The sequence below is a fragment of the Poecilia reticulata genome, linkage group LG15, assembly GCF_000633615.1.
Source record: "Poecilia reticulata strain Guanapo linkage group LG15, Guppy_female_1.0+MT, whole genome shotgun sequence".
Taxonomy (NCBI): Eukaryota; Metazoa; Chordata; class Actinopteri; order Cyprinodontiformes; family Poeciliidae; genus Poecilia; species Poecilia reticulata.
This window is the reverse complement of record NC_024345.1, coordinates 28,304,665-28,312,488: the sequence shown is the minus strand read 5'-3', so window position 1 is coordinate 28,312,488 and position 7,824 is coordinate 28,304,665.

Genomic DNA, 7,824 nt, shown 5'->3' with positions numbered 1-7,824 from the left:
CACACACACACACACACACACACACACACACACACACAGGCTGTTCGGCTCAGTGTTGCATGCCAGTGAAAACAATGACGGTTTGTCAGGAACAGGCGGGAGTCAGTCTATCCTTGGTGTGACAGGTGCAACAGCAGAGCCTGCCTCAGTAATCATTAGCTAACCGTAGTTCACTCAGTGCGCATTGCTCTGCATTGTGGTTGTCTCAGTCAATCACTTGGCCCCTCTAGGGTTTTTAAACGCAACAGGTCATTGCTTTCGTTAACTGATGGCCTTATCGGAGCTGGGTACACAATGATGTCACTGAAGGTGTGTGTGTGTGTGTGTGTGTGTGTGTAAGAGAGAGAGTGCATTGGTAAAGAGCAGCACTACAGTAATCAATATGCTGCCTCCTTTTCTCATTTTTATCTTTACTTGCGGTTAGGTTTGCTGATTTACTGATAACATAAATCTGCAATTTAGTTTCTTTGAAAAGTTTCCCATTGCATAATACCAAGAAATGTTTTGTTTTTTTTAACGTAAAAGTACTACAAATATCAACTTTTCAATGCAAAAACAAAATCTTACCAAGTATTTTTGGTCTAGTTTTTAGTCCAAATATCTTAGTACACTTGAAATAAGAGAAACTTAAAAGTAACTTGGTTGCAAAATATAGGTGCTTCTTTTGAGTCTAATTCCTTAATATTGATGAGAAAATTCTAGTTCCAGTGGCAAATTATTTAACTTATAATAAGATATTTTTCCCATTTTATACGTTAATGTAGCTGCCAATGGAACTAGTATTTTTTTCATTAATATTAAGGAATTATTTACTTAAAACAAGTGCCTCTAACCTGCTAAAATTAACTCACAAGTAACTTTTCAGCAAGATAAGAGATTGTTTTAGGTCAACAAACCCTTAATATTGATCAAAACATACTTACAGTATAACGTGGTAAACATGTTTCGTTACGTTTTTACTAATATTAAAGAATTATTCATTAAAAACAAGCTCCTATTTCTTGCCAACTTTGTCTTCATTCAAGCGTACTAAAAAACATTAATAAACCACTTAAAATGATGATTCTCTGTACTTTTTATAGTTATACGTCTGTTTTTTTATTCTATGAACTACTGACATGTCTCTGAAATTACAAGCAAAAATTTAGTATTTGCAGAAAATTAAAAATGGTCAAAATAACAAAAACAATCCAAAGAAAACTAGTTAATATTAATTTAGAAACAACAATATTAATGTTTTAACTCGGCAAGAGTTCAGACATCAATATTTGGTGGAATAACCAGGTTTTCAGTGGGATTTAATGCAGTGGTAGCTTAATTTTTTTCCTGAGCTGCAGAATAAAAATACTTTTGTGTAATGAATCTTTTAAATAAATAAGTTTAATGTTTTGATTTAAATTGCTGAAATGAACTACCAAACTGCTGAGATGCACCTGTACATGCATGACCTGCATTAACATTGTGAACGTCTCTGTGAATCTCTGCCTGTTAACAAGACGAATCGCTTTCCAGGGGAGCGTGGCTCGACAAGTTCACTGTATCAACATTCCCTTCACGCAGCTCGGAAAAATGCTCCCTCGTTGCCAAAATCCTCACAGAAGAGGGTTAAATAAACAAAGACGTCCGTCTGAGTCCGACAGCGGTCTCTCCAGAGCTGTCTGGTCAAAACATGCTAACCCCAGTTTAAGTGGGAGAACTGGGAGCGCGGTGGCCTTTATGAAGCATCAGTCGATATGATCCATTTCATAATGCAGCTGGTTTACTGTGCAGCAGATCAATCCTGCAGTCAGTATCGACAGACCAGCTCCACTCAGCGCTAACGCTGTTAGCGGCGGCTAGCAGAGTTAGCTCTGTCATAAAACTCACTCTGGTTACAGCCACCATAGACAGAATGGGCAGTAAATAGTTACATTTACTTAATTAACCTTTTTTGAAAATATGTACTTTTACTTTTGGTTGAGTAATTTTATTATGAAGTATTTCTACTTTTACTTGAGTAAAATGTCTGCATTTTCTACCCACTGAATGAAAAATAAACATATTTAACCAAAACATGACCAAACACAGACACACACCTGCAGTTTTTGTTTAAGTTTCATAAACTTTATATTGAAAGAAACCGATTTGGAACATTTTCTTTTGCCTGATTTAGTTTTTTTTGTTGTTATTTATATGAATAATTGTCATTTTAGTCCTTAAAATACCAAAATTTCCCCTTAACTTCATATTTTGGTCCATCTGATGATGTAATTTTTAAATATTAAATTATAATTTTATCAGTTATTTTTAGGCTACTTTTTACTTTTACTTGTCTTGGCCACTTATTGTATGCTAAACTATAAAATATACATTTTGTTCTGCAATAAGTGGCCAATCTAATCCCTGCAGATGTTTTAATGACCAAAAGTCAGACTATGGATATGGAAGTGTTAGTTGGTTGTAGATTTCTATCAGCGTCGGCCATCTTCTGCATGTTTGAGAGGTCAGAGGTGAGCAGAGTACCTTACCTCTGACTTAAGAGTAGCTCTACTTCAAGTCAAGTAAAAGTAAAAAGTAGCCTAAAAAGTACTAAAGTAGTGAAAAAGTTCAGTGATTCAGAAAACGCGGCAGCACCTGAGGAGAAAGGGAACTGAGACGGTGCCAGGTTTTTGTCTCTGTTGGAAAGGTAAAAGCGTGACAGTTGTAAACGTCGCGACTGCTTCAGCGTTGCTTCGACTGTCAATCATGCAGCGAGAGACAAAAGACACGTCCAACCAGAACAGGACCGAACTCTGCACGTCCGTCAACGTGACCGTTTTATGATGAGTCACTTCACCTGGAGTACAGAACGCACCCACGGCATCTCAGTATTATGTTTATTAATGTGGTTAAAGGTGCAAAACGATTTAATTAACATCCCTTTCCAAAAAACAAACAAACATTGGACTACTTTATTTGCTTGATTTAATTAATTTAATTTTGTTACTGGAGTACTTTTGACAATTTCTTAATGAAAATAATTCATTAATATTGATGGAAAAAGTACCATTTCTTCTGAAAGATTTCTTCACTCATAACCTGGGAAACATGTCTTACTTAACACCTTTTAAAAGTAAATATTAAGGAATTATTGACTAAACACAAGCTCCTGTACTTTGCTGAAAAGTTACATGTAAGTTTGTGTTTTATTTTCAAGTGGATGAAGATGTTTACACTAAAAGCAAGAGAAAAATACTTGGTAAGACTTTGTGTTTTTGCAGTGAGCCGATTGAAGGTGAGCTGCAGGAAATCCAGTTTAGATAAAACATTTGTTTTTCACAGAAAAAAAATTGAGACCCACAGAATGTCATCGTTGACAGAGGAAAGTAGGACAGAATCAAAATATGTTAAAATACGAAAAACGATAATTCAGGTACAGGACTGACACCTGGTGTCAGTCAATGATCGCAACATCCCTAAATTAAAATCTTCCACTGATGAGGAGAAAATAAACGTCTCAAAGAGTAAAGAACTGTTTGGTAAAAAGTCTACATAAGTACTGAGTAATTACCAATTATTAAATATTTATCAGTCTGTGTCTGGTGAATTTTTGGTTAAAACATGTTTTTCATTCAGCGGGTAGAAAATCCAGAAATTTACTCAATAAAAAAAACAGTACAGCGTAGTAAAACTACTCCTAAAAGTACATTTAACTGGTTACTACCAGAGGTGGACAGAGTACCAACAATTGTACTCAAGTAACAGCAGCGATACTTCAACATATTTTTACTCAAGTAAAAAGTAGTAAAAAAGTATTTGGTTACAAGTCTACTCGAGTACTGAGTTACTGATCAAATGATCAATACTTTAATATTTAAAAATTACATCATCAGATGGATGAAAATATCAAAAAAGTTACTAGAGTAACTCTGTAGTGTCGGTCCTACAGTCAACAGCAGTTATTTTCCATCCACTTACTGAGACGCGGCGTCTGATAACGCCGCGGTTCGGCTCAGACTTGGAGCAGCGTGGGGGAACCACCAGCTGCCTTATCTCTGTTTATTCAAACTTCCCACCCATTCCAGCACACGCCCGCTTTTTTCCTCCAATAACAAACCAATAAAAACTCCAAGAAATCCCTTCCTAATTGCGAAGCTGAGGTGAATGAAGCGTGGACTGAAGTCTCGGTTGGTTTCTGTCTGCGCTCTTACGTAACCGCGCCGATGAGAAACCTGCTTGCTGTTCAAACAGGTCAACATCACGGAGGATTAGCGGCTGGCGGACCTGACCCACATACCGAGACGCCTTCCTGCAAGTACACTGCAAAAACACAAAACCTTACCAAGTATTTCTGGTCTGGTTTCCACTGCAAGTATCTTAGAACACTGGAAATGAGAGAAAACTAACTAAAACGTAACTGTTCAGTGAGATAGAGGCTTATTTTAAGTCAATAATTCCTTAATATTGATGAAAAAAGTACTACACTGCAAAAACACAAAATGTTACCAATTATTTTTGGTCTATTTTCTAGTATAAATGTCTTAGTACTCATAAAATAAGACAAAACAAGCTTACCAGTAACTTTTCAGCAAGATATAGAGGCTTGATTTAAATGAATAACTCTTTAAAATTGATAAAGTTCTAGATTTTTTGGCTGAAAAATTCACTTTTAACAAGACATTTTTCCCATAAGTAAAATAATCTAATATAACTGGTAGTTTTTCATCAATATTGAAAAATTATTGACTTAAAATAAGCATAAGCCTCCATATCTTGCTGGAAAGTTACTTTTAAGTTAGTTTATTTAAAGTGTACTAAGACATTTGCAAGATAAACTAGACTGAAATTAGACTGAAAGTTCCACTGGCAGATAAACTAACTTAACATGGGAAAATGTCTTGTTATAAGTGAAATGATCTGCCAATAGAACTAGCACTTTTTCAATATTTAGAAATCATTTACTTAAAACAAGCTCCTTGATCTTGCTAAAACTTAACTTGCAAGTCAGTTTTATCTCATTTCAAATGTATTAAGGCATTTGCACAAGAAAATAGACCAGAAATACTTTGTGTTTTTGTAGTGTAGCTGTCACCTTCATCTCTCATGTGCTGCTTTCACACTAATTTGTGACTCCCTTTGCCACAGTGGAGGCTCAGAGTTTTGTAGAAATAACAAACGGCAGCTGCTGATGAGACGTGGCAGAGATCCAAGAGTTACTGTGAAACCTGGCTCAAGGCCTCAGATAGACTTTCCATTGTTCTCCTCATTGTTTGCTGACATGACTCATCCCAGAAAAGTGTTTGGTGATTGGCTGCATGAAGCCTTGTGTCTTGCTTTGTGTTCTTTTTATTTGTTATTTTGAGATAGTTCAGTTTCTGCTTCTCGCAACATCTGTCAACATTCAATCCATCATGTTTCCGAGCAAAACGTCGATGGATGTTTGTGACCTTACGTAGCATCAGATTAAAATGGAAGCAATATTTTCCACTTAAAGGGGACCTACTATGCCAAATTCACATTCACCAAATGTTTAGGGGTTGCGGGGGAAAATGCTCGTCACCGCTCTCAGTTTTGATACCCTTGTTATTTCTGTGGATTACTAAGTCAGTGACACGGTGGTTAAAACAAACCCGCTCTGATTGATTCCTACACCCAAACCAAGACTTGGAACAAGATACGCTGCCTTTCTAAATGCATTTATTACAATGTGTATTTTGGAATAATAAATTCCCCCCCCGTCTGTCAGGCACAAAACAAAAACAAATTGCCATTTTCCAGCGGCTGCTGATGAGGTGACATCAGTTTCATCTCATGGTTGCGGCTGACATCTGCACAGGTGTCAGGAGGCTGTGCGTCATCCTGGGGTCTCTCTCTGCACACTCGCTGAACCTAAAACCACAGGTCTGACTCACTCTGCAGCTCCTCCTACCCTTCTTGTTGTTCATAAACTCTCGGTTGTTCCCTGACCCTCACCTTTGCACTACTTTCCCTCCGGGGTGAGCGAGCATCACCGCCTACTCACATCCCCCCGTCTTCGGTATTTTCCTTCGTGTTTTCTTTTATCTAGAGCCGGAGCGAGCTTCCTGCCAAACAATTGAAGGAACCCGGCAGTCAGAGGTGCCATGTTCTCCCGACCGACTGTATGTCTATTGTATGCACAGATAGGACACACGAACTCATCCCACAGCTGGAGGGATGAGAGGATGCAGCAGCAGGAAGAGCTGCATCCTGCTCAAAGGTTCATGGATGATAACCGTCTGTTTACTGCAGGTTTGGTTAGAATAGTCTCTCTGTTTCAGATAAATCTAATACCATGAGTGACGTTCGATTTCCTTTCAGATCCAATACTGAGTAGAATTTGCTCTTGGAGTAATAACAGTATATTAGTATGTAATTTGGTGGAGGCTCAAAGCCTTACGGTTAGTTTCTCATTACCAAAAGTGGCAGGTATAACTTTCCCATTAGCTTAGAAAGCATTTTAAAGGGATCCACCACTGATTGAACATGTTGGTCTAAATATGTTGTAGTCTTTCTCTTAACCTAAAAATTGTTGTAATAATATACTTTTTTTTTTCCTTTTCTGTTTTTACAAATATTTTTTATCTTTTACAGACTCCCCCTATTGGACATAGGGAAAAAAAAATTTCCTTTGCGTCATTTCGCAAAAGTACTGCACAGAGCCTCAGGGAAAATGTGTTTATGTATTCTTAACTTTGATTGAAAATTAGTTTATTTGCTGCATGTTTATGTCTGTTTGTGTAAGGGTGAGATGGAAATGCACATGACAACAACCCTTTATTAACCATTCAGACTACCAACCCAGATGATTTTATCACCCCGTGAAAATAACTCAGAAATAACCCAAATAGTTTGGATATTTACTTACGGAAAGTTTCTGTTTATATCTTAGAAGGGATGGAAAGCCTATATTTAGCCTAATTTGCTTTTGAACATGAAAGTTTGTGGTGCGCTTCTATTCTAAAGAAGAAGATATAAAACACCAGATATCTCACAAACGAGATATTATAAACCTTACAAAAACCTTGTAATAAAGTACTGTGGCCAATGTAAGAAAGATTAAATTATGCTGCATAAACTAATGAGTATTATTGCGCGGGAACGCAAAAGAAAAGAAAAAAACCTAATCCTCCGTGTCCCGTTGGGGTCTCCGTAATATTTTTCACCTATCAAGGTCGTGAATTTTTCACCGGCGCAATGAATGGACCTGAGGTTTCAGGTCAAGAAATATTGACCTGCAACCTATAAACCAAACGCGAGACGTCCAGGTGGTGGAGGCTGATGAGGGCAGCCCGCAAAACATCTGGATTGAGGAAAACTGCCTCGACGTTTTTACGTCGCTGTACATACGATATCGGCTAATGAGCTACTGTTTACTCTACTAGCTGGAGCTAACGCCTTTAGCAGGAGCTAACGCGAAATCAAAACAAATCGGAAGATAACGAATGGACGTTTGAAGTGAAAGACTTTATAAAACACAATTTTTGATATATTAGCGAGAATGTTATGATGCCGTCGCTTACCGTAAACAGCTTGAGTTGGAAACGAGCTCATTTCCGGTTAGCATTTTCAAGCAGAAGCAGCACAAACACCTGCTTTTTTTTTATCCGACTTCCTCCTCTTCATCTGTAATTTCCACTCGTAATTACTTCATTACCTTCGATTTAAACGTGCTCCGGTTCAAATTAAAAGAGCTAAGCTTTACTTATTAAACAAAAATTACTGTTCTGACCGTATTAATGTCTATGATTCTGACTGGCTCGAACTAGCGCCTAGCAGATCCACTACCCAGAATGCATTGCAGCATAAACGATGTGTGTAATTAGGGGCATGCCATAGCAATGCATA